The sequence below is a fragment of the Papio anubis genome, chromosome X, assembly GCF_008728515.1.
Source record: "Papio anubis isolate 15944 chromosome X, Panubis1.0, whole genome shotgun sequence".
Lineage (NCBI taxonomy): Eukaryota > Metazoa > Chordata > Mammalia > Primates > Cercopithecidae > Papio > Papio anubis.
In genome coordinates this window covers 22,133,603-22,148,717 of record NC_044996.1, presented here as the reverse complement: position 1 = coordinate 22,148,717, position 15,115 = coordinate 22,133,603, and positions in this window count along the sequence as shown.

The following is a 15,115-nucleotide window of genomic DNA, read 5'->3' as shown; positions in this document are numbered from 1 at the left end:
TGTTATTGTGAATAGTGCCACAATAAACATACGCATGCACGTGTCTTTATAGCAGCATAATTAATAATCCTTTGGGTATATACCTAGTAATGGGATGGCTGGGTCAAATGGTATTTCTAGTTCTAGATCCTTGAGGAATCGCCACACTGTCTTCCACAATGGTCAAACTAGTTCACAGTCCCACCGACAGTGTAAAAGTGTTCCGATTTCTCCACATCCTCTCCAGCACCTGTTGTTTCCTGACTTTGGAATGATCACCATTCTAACTGGTGTGAGATGGTAACTCATTGTAGTTTTGATTTCCATTTCTCTGATGGCCAGTGATGATGAGCATTTTTTCATATGTCTGTTGGCTGCATAAATGTCTTCTTTTGAGAAGTGTCTGTTAATATCCTTTGACCACTTTTTGGTGGGGTTGTTTGTTTTTTTCTTGTAAATTTGTTTGAGTTCTTTGTACGTTCTGGATATTAGCCCTTTGTCAGATGAGTAGATTGCAAAAATTTTCTCCCATTCTGTAGGTTGCCTGTTCACTCTGATGGTAGTTTCTTTTGCTGTACAGAAGCTCTTTAGTTTAATTAGATCCCATTTGTCAATTTTGGCTTTTGTTGCCGTTGCTTTTGGTGTTTTAGACATGAAGTCTTTGCCCATGCCTATGTCCTGAATGCTATTGCCTAGGTTTTCTTCTAGGGTTTTTATGGTTTTAAGTCTAACATTTAAGTGTCTAATCCATCTTGAATTAATTTTTGTATAAGTTGTAAAGAAGGGATCCAGTTTCGACTTTCTACATATGGCTAGCTGGTTATCCCAGCACCATTTATTAAATAGGGAATCCTTTCCCCATTTCTTGTTTTTGTCAGGTTTGTCAAAGATCAGATGGCTGTAGATGTGTGGTATTATTTCTGAGGGCTCTATTCTGTTCCATTGGTCTATATCTCTGTTTTGGTACCAGTACCATGCTGTTTTGGTTACTGTAGCCTTGTAGTATAGTTTGAAGTCAGGTAGAGCATGATGCCTCCAGCTTTGTTCTTTTGGCTTAGGATTGTCTTGGCAATGCGGGGTCTTTTTTGGTTCCATATTAACTTTAAAGTAGTTTTTTCCAATTCTGTGAAGAAAGTCATTGGCAGCTTAATGGAGATGGCATTGAATCTATAAATTACCTTGGGCAGTATGGCCATTTTCACGATATTGATTCTTCCTATCCACGAGCATGGAATGTTCTTCCATTTTTTTGTGTTCTCTTTTATTTCGTTGAGCCATGGTTTGTAGTTCTCCTTGAAGAGGTCCTTTACATCCCTTGTAAGTTGGATTCCTAGGTATTTTATTCTCTTTGAAGCAATTGTGAATGGGAGTTCATTCATGATTTGGCTCTCTGTTTGTCTATTATTGGTGTATACAAATGCTTGTGATTTTTGCACATTGATTTTATATCCTGAGACTTTGGTGAAATTGCTTATCAGCCTAAGGAGATTTTGGGCTGAGACGACGGGGTTTTCTAAATATACGGTCATGTCATCTGCAAACAGAGACAATTTGACTTCCTCTAATTGAATACCCTTGATTTCTTTCTCCTGGCTGATTGCCCTGGCCAGAGCTTCCAACACTATGTTGAATAGGAGTGGTGAGAGAGGGCATCCTTTTCTTGTGCCAGTTCTCAGAGGGAATGCTTCCAGTTTTTGCAGATTCAGTATGATATTGGCTGTGGGTTTGTCAAAATAGCTCTTATAATTTTGAGATATGATCCGTCAATACCGAATTTATTGAGAGTTTTTAGCATGAAGGGCTGTTGAATTTTGTCAAAGGGCTTTTCTGCATCTATTGAGATAATCATGTGGTTTTTGTCTTTGGTTCTGTTTATATGCTGGATTACATTTATTGATTTGCATATGTTGAACCAGCCTTGCATCCCAGGGATGAAGCCCACTTGATCATGGTGGATAAACTTTTTGATGTGCTGCTGGATTGGGTTTGCCAGTATTTTATTGAGGATTTTTGCATCGATGTTCATCAGGGATATTGGTTTAAAATTCTCTTTTTTTATTGTGTCTCTGCCAAGCTTTGGTATCAGGATGATGTTGGCCTCATAAAATGAATTAGGGAGGATTCCCTCTTTTCCTATTGATTGGAATAGTTTCAGAAGCAATGGTACCAGCTCCTCCTTGTACTTCTGGTAGAATTCGGCAGTGAATCCATCTGGTCCTGGACATTTTTTGGTTGGTAGGCTATTAATTATTGTCTCAGTTTCAGAGCCTGTTATTGGTCTATTCAGGGATTCAACTTCTTCCTGGTTTAGTCTTGGGAGAGTGTATGTGTCCAGGAATTTATCCATTTCTCCTAGGTTTTCTTGTTTATTTGCATAGAGGTGTTTATAGTATTCTCTGATGGTAGTTTGTATTTCTGTGGGGTCAGTGGTGATATCCCCTTTGTCATTTTTTATTGCGTCTGTTTGATTATTCTCTCTTTTCTTCTCTATTACTCTTGCTAGTGGGCTATCAATTTTGTTGATCTTTTCAAAAAACCAGCTCCTGGATTCATTGATTTCTTGAAGGTTTTTTGTGTCTCTATCTCCTTCTGTTCTGCTCTGATCTTAGTTATTTCTTCCCTTCTGCTAGCTTTTGAATGTGTTTGCTCTTGCTTCTCTAGTTCTTTTAATTGTGTTGTCAGGGTGTCAATTTTAGATCTTTCCTACTTTCTCTTGTGGGCATTTAGTGCTATAAATTTCCCTCTACACACTGCTTTAAATATGTCCCAGAGATTCTGATATGTTGTATCTTTTTTCTCATTGGTTTCAAAGAACATCTTCATTTCTACCTTCATTTCGTTATGTACCCAGTAGTCGTTCAGGAGCAGGTTGTTCAGTTTCCATGTAGTTGAGCAGTTTTGAGTGAATTTCTTAATCCTGAGTTCTAGTTTGATTGCACTGTGGTCTGAAAGACAGTTTGTTATAATTTCTGTTCTTTTACATTTGCTGAAGAGTGCTTTACTTCCAACTATATGTGATCAATTTTGGAATCAGTGTGATGTGGTGCTGAGAAGAATGTATATTTTGTTGTTTTGGGGTGGAGAGTTCTAGAGATGTCTATTAGGTCCACTTTGTGCAGAGCTGAGTTCAATTCCTGGATATCGTTGTTAACTTTCTGTCTCATTGATCTGTCTAATGTTGACAGTAGGGTGTTAAAGTTTCCCATTATTATTGTGTGGGAGTCTAAGTCTCTTTGCAAGTCTCTAAGGACTTGCTTTATGAATCTGGGTGCTCCTGTATTGAGTACATATATATTTAGGATAGTTAGCTCTTTTTGTTGAATTGGCCCCTTTACCATTATGTAATGTCCTTCTTTGTCTCTTTTGATCTTTGTTGGTTTAATGTCTGTTTTATCAGAGACTAGGATTGCAACCCCTGCCTTTTTTTGTTTTCTTTTGTTTGGTAGATCTTCCTCCATCATTTTATTTTGAGCCTATGTGTGTCTCTGCACGCGAGATGGGTCTTGTGAATACAGCACACTGATGGGTATTGACTCTTTATCCAATTTGTCAGTCTGTGTCTTTAATTGGAGCATTTAGCCCATTTACATTTAAGGTTAATATTGTTCTGTGTGATTTTGATCCTGTCATTATGATGTTAGCTGGTTATTTTGCTCGTTAGTTGATGCAGTTTCTTCCTAGCATCGATTGTCTTTACATTTTGGCATGTTTTTGCAATGGCTGGTACCAGTTGTTCCGTTCCATGTTTAGTGCTTCCTTCAGGAGCTCTTGTAGGGCAGGCCTGATAGTGACAAAATCTCTCAGCATTTGCTTGTCTGTAAAGGATTTTATTTCTCCTTCACTTGTGAAACATAGTTTGGCTGAATATGAAATTCTCGGTTGAAAATTCTTTTCTTGAAGAATGTTGAATATTGGTCCCCATTCTCTTCCTGCTTGTAGAGTTTCTGCCGAGAGATCCGCTGTTAGTTCGATGGGCTTCCCTTTGTGGGTAACCCGACCTTTCTCTCTGGCTGCCCTTAACATGTTTTCCTTCATTTCAACTTTGGTGAATCTGACAATTATGTGCCTTGGAGTCGCTCTTCTCAAGTAGTATCTTTTTGGCATTCTTTGTATTTCCTGAATTTGAATGTTGGCCTGCTTTGCTAGGTTGGAGAAGTTCTCCTGGATAATATCCTGAAGAGTGTTTTCCAACTTGGTTCCATTTTCCCCGTCACTTTCAGGTACAGCAGTCAGATGTATATTTGGTCTTTTCACATAGTCCCATTTTTCCTGGAGGCTTTGTTCATTTCTTCTTACTCTTTTTTCTCTAAACTTCTCTTCTCACTTCATTTCATTCATTTGGTCTTCAATCACTGATACCCTTTCTTCCACTTGATCGAATCGATTACTGAAGCTAGTGCATTTGTCACGTAGTTCTCGTGCCATGGTTTTCAGCTCTATGAGGTCATTTAAGTACTTCTCTACATTGGTTATTCTAGTTAGCCATTCGTCTAATCTTTTTTCAAGGTTTTTAGCTTCTTTGCGATGGGTTCGAACTTCCTCTTTAACTTGGAGAAGTTCAATCATCTGAAGCCTTCTTCTCTCAACTCATCAAAGTCATTCTCCATCCAGCTTTGTTCCACGCTGGCGAGGAGCTGCGTTTCTTTGGAGGGGGAGAGGTGCTCTGATTTTTAGAATTTTCAGCTTTTCTGCTCTGTTTTTTCACCATCTTTGTGGTTTTATTCACCTTTGGTCTTTGATGATGGTGATGTATGGATGGAGTTTTGGTGTGGATGTCCTTTGTGTTTGTTAGTTTTCCTTCTAACAGTCAGGACCCTCAGCTGCAGGTCTGTTGGAGTTTGCTGGAGGTCCACTCCAGACCCTGTTTGCCTGGGTATCAGCAGCGGAGTCTGCAGAAGGTGAATATTCCTGAACAGCAAATGTTGCTGCCTGATCGTTCCTCTGGAAGCTTCGTCTCAGAGGAGTACCTGGCCGTGTGAGGTGTGAGGTGTCAGTCGGCCCCTACTGGGGGTTGCCTCCTGGTTAGGCTGTTCGGGAGTCAGGGACCCACTTGAGGAGGCAGTCAGTTCGTTCTCAGATCTCAAACTCTGTACTGGGAGAACCACTACTCTCTTCAAAGCTGTCGGACGGGGACATATAAATCTGCAGAGGTTTCTGCTGCCTTTTGTTTGGCTATGCCCTGTCCCCAGAGGTGGAGTCTACAGATGCAGGCAGGCCTCCTTGAACTGCAGTGAACTCCACCCAGTTCGAACTTCCTGGACCTTTTGTTTACCTACTCAAGCCTCAGCAATGGCGAGTGCCTCTCCCCCAGTCTCACTGCCACCTTGCCGTTAGATCTCAGACTGCTGTGCTAGCAATGAGGGAGGCTCCGTGGGTGTGGAACCCTCTGAGCCAGGCACAGGATATCATCTCCCGGTGTGCCATTTGCTAAGACCCTTCATAAAGCACAGTATTAGGGTAGGAGTGACCCGATTTTCCAGATACTGTGTGTCACGGTTTCCTTTGGCTAGGAAAGGGAATTCTCTTACCCCTTGAGCTTCCCCGATGAGGCAGTGCCTCACCCTGCTTCAGCTCTTGCTTGGTGGGCTGCACCCACTGTCCTGTACCCACTGTCTGACACGCCCCAGTGAGATGAATCTGGTACCTCAGTTGGAAATGCAGAAATCACCTGTCTTCTGTGTCACTCATGCTGGGAACTATAGCCTGGAGCTGTTCCTATTCGGCCATCTTGGAACCGCCCACCTCTTTTTTTTATTTTTTTATTTTTTTATTATACTTTAAGTTCTGAGATACATGTGCAAAACGTGCAGCTTGTTCCATAGGTATACATGTGCCATGGTGGTTTGCTGCACCCATCAACCCATCATCTACATTAGTTATTTCTCCTAATGCTATCCCTCCCCTTATCCCCCACCCTCTGAAAGGCTCCGGTGTGTGATGTTCCCTTCCCTGTGTCCATATGCTCTCATTGAAAAACTCCTATATCTTAATAAACCAGACTTTGTGAATAGATTCTTACATCATTGTATAATTTGCAGAATTTTGCAGCCATTAAAAAAATAAATTCCTTCCTGAAGATGAATGAATAAACATGTATCTTTTTTAACTTACATGGGTTTTACAATTGGTTTAAACATATTCTAGTTGTGATTTTAAAGCCTTATAAATATTCAACAAATATTTAAATATTCATCAATTGCTTGCTACTTGAAAGGCACTATACTAGGTGCTAACATGGGTGTTACAAAAATGTATATGACATTAATCCTAGGGTCAGACACACTGGTAGGGGAGAAGATACGTGTATAAATAACTGTAATAAAAGCCCTAAGCTGCAGGTGTGCCTCTAGTAAAATACTATGGAAGTTCAGAGGAAGGATTAGGAAATGCATAATGGAGCATATGGCATCTGTTCAGGGAATGGCAATAGCCCATTGAGGTTGTGATGGAAGTTTTATGAAGGTAAATAGATTGCAGTCAGTTAACAATTTAGGTTGGGACCAGAATTTGAAAAATCTTGAACATAACAATAGGAAATTTGATATTTCCAGTAATTAAATGTTTTTTAATCGACAAGATACTTGATCCCTTCTGGTATAATCTGTCAACCTCTTGACCACTCTCTGTCATTCACTGGAGACCTTAGCTGGCAATCTTCCTCTCCATTCCAAGCCCTGCCACCATCATCTTTGGTGACTCCAATGTCCAAACTGGACAATCTTTCACATACTCTGGCCTCTCTATTTCTTAATGTTCACCAGCTCTCCACTTCAGCTACCCACTTCCAGAGCAACACTCTGGACTTTGTCATTACCAAAAGCTGCTTCATCTTTGAAATCTTAAATTTTTCCACTTTATCAATAGCCATCCATTTTTCCAGTTCTTTCATTCCATTGCTTTTGTTACACCTGTACACGGACAGCATCAAGACCTTTATCAGTCCTGTCTCATTACTTCCTTTTCTATGAAGCCTGAATCCTATTGTCCATAATTCTATATTCTTATTAGTACCCTCAGATATTTGAACTATAATTTTTTGCCTTCTTTATATCTATACCAAGGTTGCTGGGGGAAAGAAATCTCCCCACCACAAAAATGAATGACTAAATACCTACCTGGTATTCAGTCTCAACTAGCGCTTCCACACTATTCAGCAAACCATCTGTATTTCCCTTAACTTCTGCTATTCTCTTTTCCACTCCAACCCTATGCTCTCATTCTCACTGTATGATCTCACTCCTGCTTCATGGAGAAAATAGTAGCCATCTCAAGTTAAGCCATCTCTTAACTTCCTTGTATGTCAACTACAAATTTACCAGCCTCCACATCCAGTATATAGCCGGTAACTGAAGCCATAGGGAAGATTAACATTGTCCAGGAGGTACTGTGTGTATAGAACATTGATTTTTAATATTTAGAGTCTATATGTATCATCTACGATGCTGGATTAAAATAGATTCTAGAGTGTTTTGAGGTTATGGAATTGACTAAGGGGAAGGAAATTTGTGTTTTTTACTAAGCAGCTTAGGTCATGGTGACACAAGTGTTCCAAGAACCACACTGAAAAATAATGGTCTAGACTACGACTAGAAGAGAGCTAAGAGCAGAACCTTGCACATCAATATTGAAGAGGAACCCATATGGAAAGGGTAGAAGGGAAAACCAGGAGGGCACTATTCCACAGAAAAGAAGGGAAGAGGGAATTTCCAGTGGTCAAGTGAGGTCAATAATGCCAAATATTCCACAAATGTCAAACTAAATAAGACTAAATAAGTGTATTGAATTTATAATAAAATTAAGGGATGGAGGAGATAGTTGATGATTTGGTAAGAAGCATTTCGCTCTGAGGGAAACGGTATATTACAGTGGCTTATGGAGTGGATTGAAGATAAGGCAGTGTACACAATGAATAGAAAGTTTTCAAGAAGTGCAACTACAAAGGTGATGACATCAGGGCAGCAGCTAGAGGGGATCATGATATTCTAGGCAGAAGACTCCAGGAGGGCAGGGATTGCGTGTGTCTTATATTACCAAGACCCAGCCCAGTCCCACTAAATATTTGTTGAATGAAATAATTCATCCAGTTGTGTGTACTTATGTGTTTCTTTCTGTGATACCAATTTAATTAGAATAGTTCTCAAAGATTCTTAGAGGTAAAGCCTGAGGAGGCAAATGGGTGATGATCCTAAACTGCTTAAATGCACTAGCAATTGGGCAAGAAAGAAAGAAAAAGGAGGTGTGTCACTTTCTACGGCTAAGGGACTAACTAGTGGGGCCCTACCATGAACTGAATATGTCCCTGCAAAATTCATAAATATATATACTTATATGTAGATTGTATATGTATATACACACATATAAATTGTATGTATATACATATATATAAATTGTGTATATATACAAATTTATGTGTAAATTATAAATTATATATATATATATATATATATATAGTGGTTTTTTGAGACAGGGTCTCACTCTGTCACCAAGGCTGGAGTGCAGTGGTGTGATCTCGAATCACTGCAGCCTCAACCTCCTGAGCTCAAGCAGTCCTTCCACCTCAGCCTCCCAAGTAGCTGGGACTGCAGGTGCATACCACCATATCCGGCTAATTTCTAAATTTTTTGTAGATACAGGGATCTCACTATGTTATGGCTGGTCTTGAAATCCTGGACTGAAGCAATCCTCCCGCCTCGGCCTCTCAAAGTATTAGGACTACAAGCGTGAGCCACTGCGCCCTAATCCTCAACGTTTGGTATTTGGAAGTGGGGCCTTTGGGAGGTAATTAGGATTAGATGAGGTCATGAGAGTGAGGTTCTGGACTGATGGGATTAGTGCCCTTGTAAGAAGAGACCCCAGAGAGCTTACTTCCTCATTCTCTCTCCCTCTCTTCACCATGTGAGGACATAGCAAGAAGGCAGCTGACTGCAAACCAGAAAGAGGGCCCTCACCAGGGAACAGAATTGGCTGGTACCTTGGTCTTGGAATTACCAGCCTACAGAACTGTGAGAAATGAATTCCTGTTGTTTAAACCGCCCAGTCTATGGTATATTGTTATGGCACCCTGAGCTAACTGATACAAGATCCTATTGCTTTTTTTGTTCAATGAATTGTCGAATCAGTAAATGTGTGAAATAGGTAGGAAGAAGTTAAGTGTAGAAGTGTGAGTGGGGCTAGATCATATCAGGCTTTGAATTCCAGGTAAGAAATTTGTTTTGCTGGACAATTAAAAGTTTTGAGCAGAGAAGTGACAAAATCCATAGACATTTTAAGTGAACATTCCAAACTTAATTATGTTGGGTCCTAGCTGCCAAATATGAAATATACCCCTATCTTTCTGCTCACAGTATCTCTAGTCATTTGCTGAGAGACAATGGAACAGAGTGTTTTAAACAGTCTGGTAATGGAAAAGACTGACTCGGGAGTCAAACAGACTTGCTCTCAAATCCTGCTCTGCCACTTTTTCTTGGTGTGTCTTCGGTGAGTCTTAGTTTCCTCATCTGTAAAGTCAGGTCTCAAAGGTTAAAATAGATAGTGAATACAAAGTATTTGACATAGGTTAATCACTAAATACATATCAGCCAACATTACTGCTATTATTGAGAATTAAAGGGAAGTCCTTCTAGGGTTCTCTCTCTCCAGGTAATACCTGCTCCTCAGCCAGAAAAAAAAAAAAAAAAAAAAAAAAAAAAGATTTTCTTTTCTCAGAGCTCTACAAGCTTGGAGGCAACAATAGTGCAGATCATTTCAACTGTTACATTAAATACATCTTAATATCACATGGTAATTCACGTGAAAAATTAGGGTGAAGATAGGAAGTAATAGTTGCTGATAGCTTCACTACTACCATGTCACCTCACAAAAGGAAGTTGTAATACTTGCATTCTAAGCCCTCCCATGTTTTTGTTTCCAGAAAGTTTGTAAGGGACCTGGGCAATATTGACCAGAATTATTGTTCCTATCTCAGCTAACACAAACATGCTAACACTGAGAAAGTTATAATACAACCTTGAGTAATTTTATTTTGCTGGTCAAATTTAAAACATATACTCTCCTGTACACTCTGCAGCTGAGACTGCAACATCTGAATCCCTGGTGGCTTGCTTCCATAGTAGTGACAGACAAGGAAGTTGGATCCATCTTTGCTTTCAATAGGACATTAAAGAGTCTCCTAGTTATACATCTCTCTTCACCAATTTTTATGTAATTTTTCAAAGGATTGAGCTATAAAATGCCCTTTGTGGGCACACAGCATTTAAAGCTAATATTTTGTTAATGATTTGTTGAGTTGATTGCCTTTAGCTAAGATAAAATTACCCGTCAGGCTCTGTTTCAAGCCCTTGGACATCAAATGGGAATTTTTAAGCAATTAGAGTGGCAGCACCTCTTGCTTTTGAGATCCCCGAAGCAATAAGTTGATGCTTCAGCTATTTATAATTCAGTAGTGGCTGAAAGGACAAATTTTTATGTATTCCTTGTAACACAACCACATTAGGTTCTTCCTTTAGATATTCTTCAATTGTCGTAGAATAGCTTCCATCATTTCCATTCCTGGTGTGGATTTTGAATCCTCAAATATCATTTAATAAAAGATTTCACAGGCCTTTGGTTGTAAATATATTTTCAAAACCAAAAATACTAGAAACCAGATTTTGAAAAGTGAATCATTTCAAAAAAAAAAAAGAAAATTCACCTTAAGAAAAATAAACTCCTAATGGTGAAAGAATGGGGAAATCTCCAAGTAACATCCTTAATGTGGGTTAATTTTTCTAATGCATGGGCTAGTAGTTGCAAGAAGTATTACAAAATTAGAACATAGAAATAATGGCAACTTCTAGTTTGTCTCTGTTTTAATCAGACCATGTTTTTCTCCTTTGCTCCTTTTTCTCTATTCTCAAAACTTCCTTGAGTGTGAGTTTTTAGCTAGGACTGGCTATATAATTTGGTGAGCTCAGGGAAAAATGAAAATATGGGATCTTTTGTTCTAAAATTATTAAAAATCTCAAGATGGCACCAGCAGAGCTTTAAACTAAGTGCAGGATCCTTCTATGTGTGGGGCCCTGAGTAACTGCACAGGTCACACACCAGTAAAACTAGCCCTGATTCTAGCTTTATAGAATCCCAATATGGAAAACTTCATAGATAATATATCAGCTTTCTGTTGAGTCCACAGTCTGATGGTGTTCAGTATTTTCCAATGATCAAGACTTTTATCTCTTTTATCTCCTGTCCTTTTTTTAATGTCTCTTATGCCATACCTTGAAATAGAGGAATATTTTGATATTGTATGAATCTTCTAAGGCTGTGCTTCCTTTCATATTTTGTCTTTGATCCTTTGTTGAGAAATCTTGTCAAAATATCCCTTGGGTGTACATTGAGCTTTGATGACAAAGCCCCCGTGCAGTAGGTGTTTACTCTCATTGGGGCTTCTCTTCCTCCTAATTGCAAGATTTGTGCTACCCAGTTGGATATTAGAATGCATATATGCTTTTTTACTGTTTGTTCTCCTAATCAAGAAATATATGAGACCCTTATTTCATTTATGATTATGGTTTTTAAAACTCAAATTTTAGAGCTACTTCTCAAACTCTTAACCTAGGAACTTCTTTTCAAGCCAATCTTATCTTCATTCATAGTTTTATTTACTCTGGTTGTTACAGTCCAAAGGTTTGAGCTGATTTTCAGCAATTATCCAGTAATTGGATTGAGGATCTGCTAAATTTTTCATATAACAGATTGTCTTTTTTCAGATTGTGTTAATTCTCTCATTAGGAGCTCTTGAAACTCACAGGTTTGTCAGCGTTGGTATATTTACGTGGGGAAGACTTTGATTGCATCGTAGAAAAAATGGAGTGTTCTTGATTTTCCTGCTAATGTTATTCTTCATTAACCTTCATCTTTATAGATTTGTTTGTTTAGAATTTCATTTTATGCATTTCTTTTCTATTCTTTGGGCTTTCTACACAAACACTGCTCAATCATGTATCTCAATATCACTGAAACTTTAAAAAACGTTGTTCTTATTTAAAGAAGTGCATGGTACAAAACTATACATGTAAAGCATTATCTGGAAGACTTGTTTTAAGGTAACTGAAATTATCCAATGATGTTATGAAGGAACACCTTCCATGGAGACACTACTACAAGAAAATAGTAATTTTTTCCCTTTTTTGACTTCTTGGAAAAGTATCCAGACTCCACTTTTGCATCAAGCCTGAGACCAGACTCTGTAGGCAGTAAGAGTTCGTTTTGACTCTGCAGTAGGGTCTTACTCATTTGGCATTTCTGAAATGAACTCCATTACTTTTTGCTTCCTAGTGCCACTTTTCTCCTTATCAAGGGAAGAAACTTTCACTTGGAGTAGAGCTCAGGCTGCTCAAAGCACAGCAGAAATGGTGAGGTTGGCACTCTCTGTGCAAGTTATGTAGCCATAATTGATTGCCTACTAAACTCTCATAGGGCGTGCAAGATCTCTTGCTTCTTTTCTGGCTGTCAGCTCACTTCAGCTTCTGTAAGGCCCACTATTCTTTTAGAAAGCAAGTGGGTCACAACAATTGTAGACCAAGTCAGGCACTCTCGCAAAGCTCAATGTATACAGTAGTCCCCACCCACCTTATCTGAAGTTCTGCTTTCTGCAGTTTCAGTTACCTGTGTTCCACTATGGTCTGAAAATATTAAGTAGAAAATTCCAGAAATAAACAATTCATAAGTTTTAAATTGCTCACTGCTCTGAGTAGCATGATGAAATCTTGCCCGTTCTGCCCTGTCCCACCTAGGACAGGAATCATCCCTTTGTCTAGTATATGCATGCTGTCTACATTACCTGCCTGGTAGTCACGTAGTAACCCTCTCAGTTACCAGATTGACTGTCGTAGTATTGCAGTGCTTGGGCTCAAAGAACCCTTAGTTTACTTAAGAATGGCCCCAAAGCATAAAAGTAGTTAAGCTGAGAATTTGAATGTGCCAAAGCAGGCATGAAGTGCTTCAGTGCTTCTTTTATCTAAAAAGGTGAGTGTGTGTATGTGTACATATATATATATGTATGTATATGTATTTGTGTATATGTGTGTGTGTGTGTGTGTGTGTGTGTGTGTGTGTGTGTGTGTATGAGATTTGGTATCATCTAGAGTTTCCGCCATCCTCTAGGGGTCTTGGAATGTACCCCTCATGGATAAGGGGGACCACTATATTTGCGTCATATAATATGAAAGAAGCAAGAACTCCAAGCTGTCCCCTGAAAGTGGTTCCTCCCAACTTCTCGCTCTCCCCCACCTGCTCAACTCAGGGTTTGGGGTAAATTTGCAGGTGGAGGTCAATTACAGAGGAATTCCATTCATCTATCGGATAGTAAAGGTAGTCACTAAAGGTCAGGACATTTCAAATAAGTATGAGAGATCCTGGAAACTGTTGACTACTTTTTGCTTTCAGGCAAAGTTGCTGGAAGATATCCGATTCTAATGTCACTAAGCGATGTGGCGTTTATGGTTTCACCTGATATAATTTGTGTGATAAGCAGACTGAGAGGGCTCCCAAGCTTGGCTCAACAGCTGTTGCTGATCATCCAGTGGAGCAGAGATGTATCCATGGTAATCTTCCTGTTGCAGCCAGAATAAGGTTTCCCATAGGGCTTAAAAGCCTGGCATATTTTTGGCATCCTTAATAAATAAAAGACTGCATTGCATAAGGGTAAATCTGAAACCTCCTTTTAGAGAGAGAGTGAAAGTGGCGAGATTTGCTATATTGTCAGTAGAGGGTAGGTAGTGAGAAGAGATTCAAATTGGAGGTTATTAAAACACCTCTATTCTTTTAAGTGTCTCATTTTCTCCATTCTTTAATCATGTAAATGACCAATGAACAACATTCCCAGGGGTATGTGATTGATTGCACACTACAGATGATGAGAAGGATGCTGTGTGGAGGGAGACAAATAGTAAATTAAGCAAATTTTATGGAGAAGCATTTTCTCATTTAATGTCCTGTTAGTTTGAGAACATTTAGGGAACGGAGGGAGAAAGGAAAAACATGTGACAATTTAGAGAACATCTGTAGCTGGGTATGGATGAGTATAGGTCAGGGATTTGCTTATTTAAAGCATAATGAGAACAATATTAAATCTTTTTCTTCCTGCCTCTTTTTAATCGATGCTAGCGTATATTTCCCAGATGAGGCAGCAAAAATGGTACAGGTTTTGAGAGCAAAGGGAAGTAATTCTAAAGGCAATGACATGGTCATTGGAAGCCTCTGACAAAAAGAACATGTCTCTTAGGAGCTGAGGGGTGACATGTTAGTACATCTCAATGAGTAATTTAACAGTTTGATTAATTGTCACTTTGAGAATCCCACAGGCTCTGATTCAGAGAAGGAAACAGAGGGTATCGCATTAGGGATAGTAACATAAGTTGCTGATGGCTATGGAGAGCAGTGGGCAGCGGATTTAGAAGGCTTTTAAGAGTGGAGTGGAATGCTGACAGAAACACATTCAAGTAATGGTGAAATAGAATAGCTATATCCATGGCTATTAAAGAAGTCAGAGGCTTCTAGGAAAGGCTTTAGAGTCCTAGATAACAAGCAGATAGCTTGATGAATTGCATGATACATTCTACATTCTAGTCAGAGCTCGTTGATGAAATTGAAGTAGTGGTTCCCAATTGTTATGGGTCGGGATATTTGTCCCCTCCGCATCTCGTGTGAGAATGTGATCCTCAATGTTGAAGGTGGGGCCCAGTAGGAGGTGACTAGGTCATGAGGACTTATGCCTTGTTAATGGCTTGGTGTCCTCCTCATGGTAATGAGTGAGTTCTCACTCTATGAGTTCACAGGAGAGCTGGTTGTTGAAGGGAGCCGGCGTCTCCTCCTCCTTTTCTTGCTCCCTCTTGCCATGTGACATGCCAGCTCCCCCTTTGCCTTCCACCACCATTGTAAGCTTCGTGAGGTCTCACTAGAAGCCAAGCAGATACTGGTGCCATGTTTGCACAGCTTGCACATCTGTGAGCCAAAATAAACTTCTTTTCATTATAAGTGGCCCAATCTCAAGTATTTCTTTATAGCAATGCAAAACGGACTAACACACAATCCCTGAAGTTTTTTATTTTAGTAGCCATGAATGAGAATCAAGAATACAGATTCTTAGGGTGTTTAG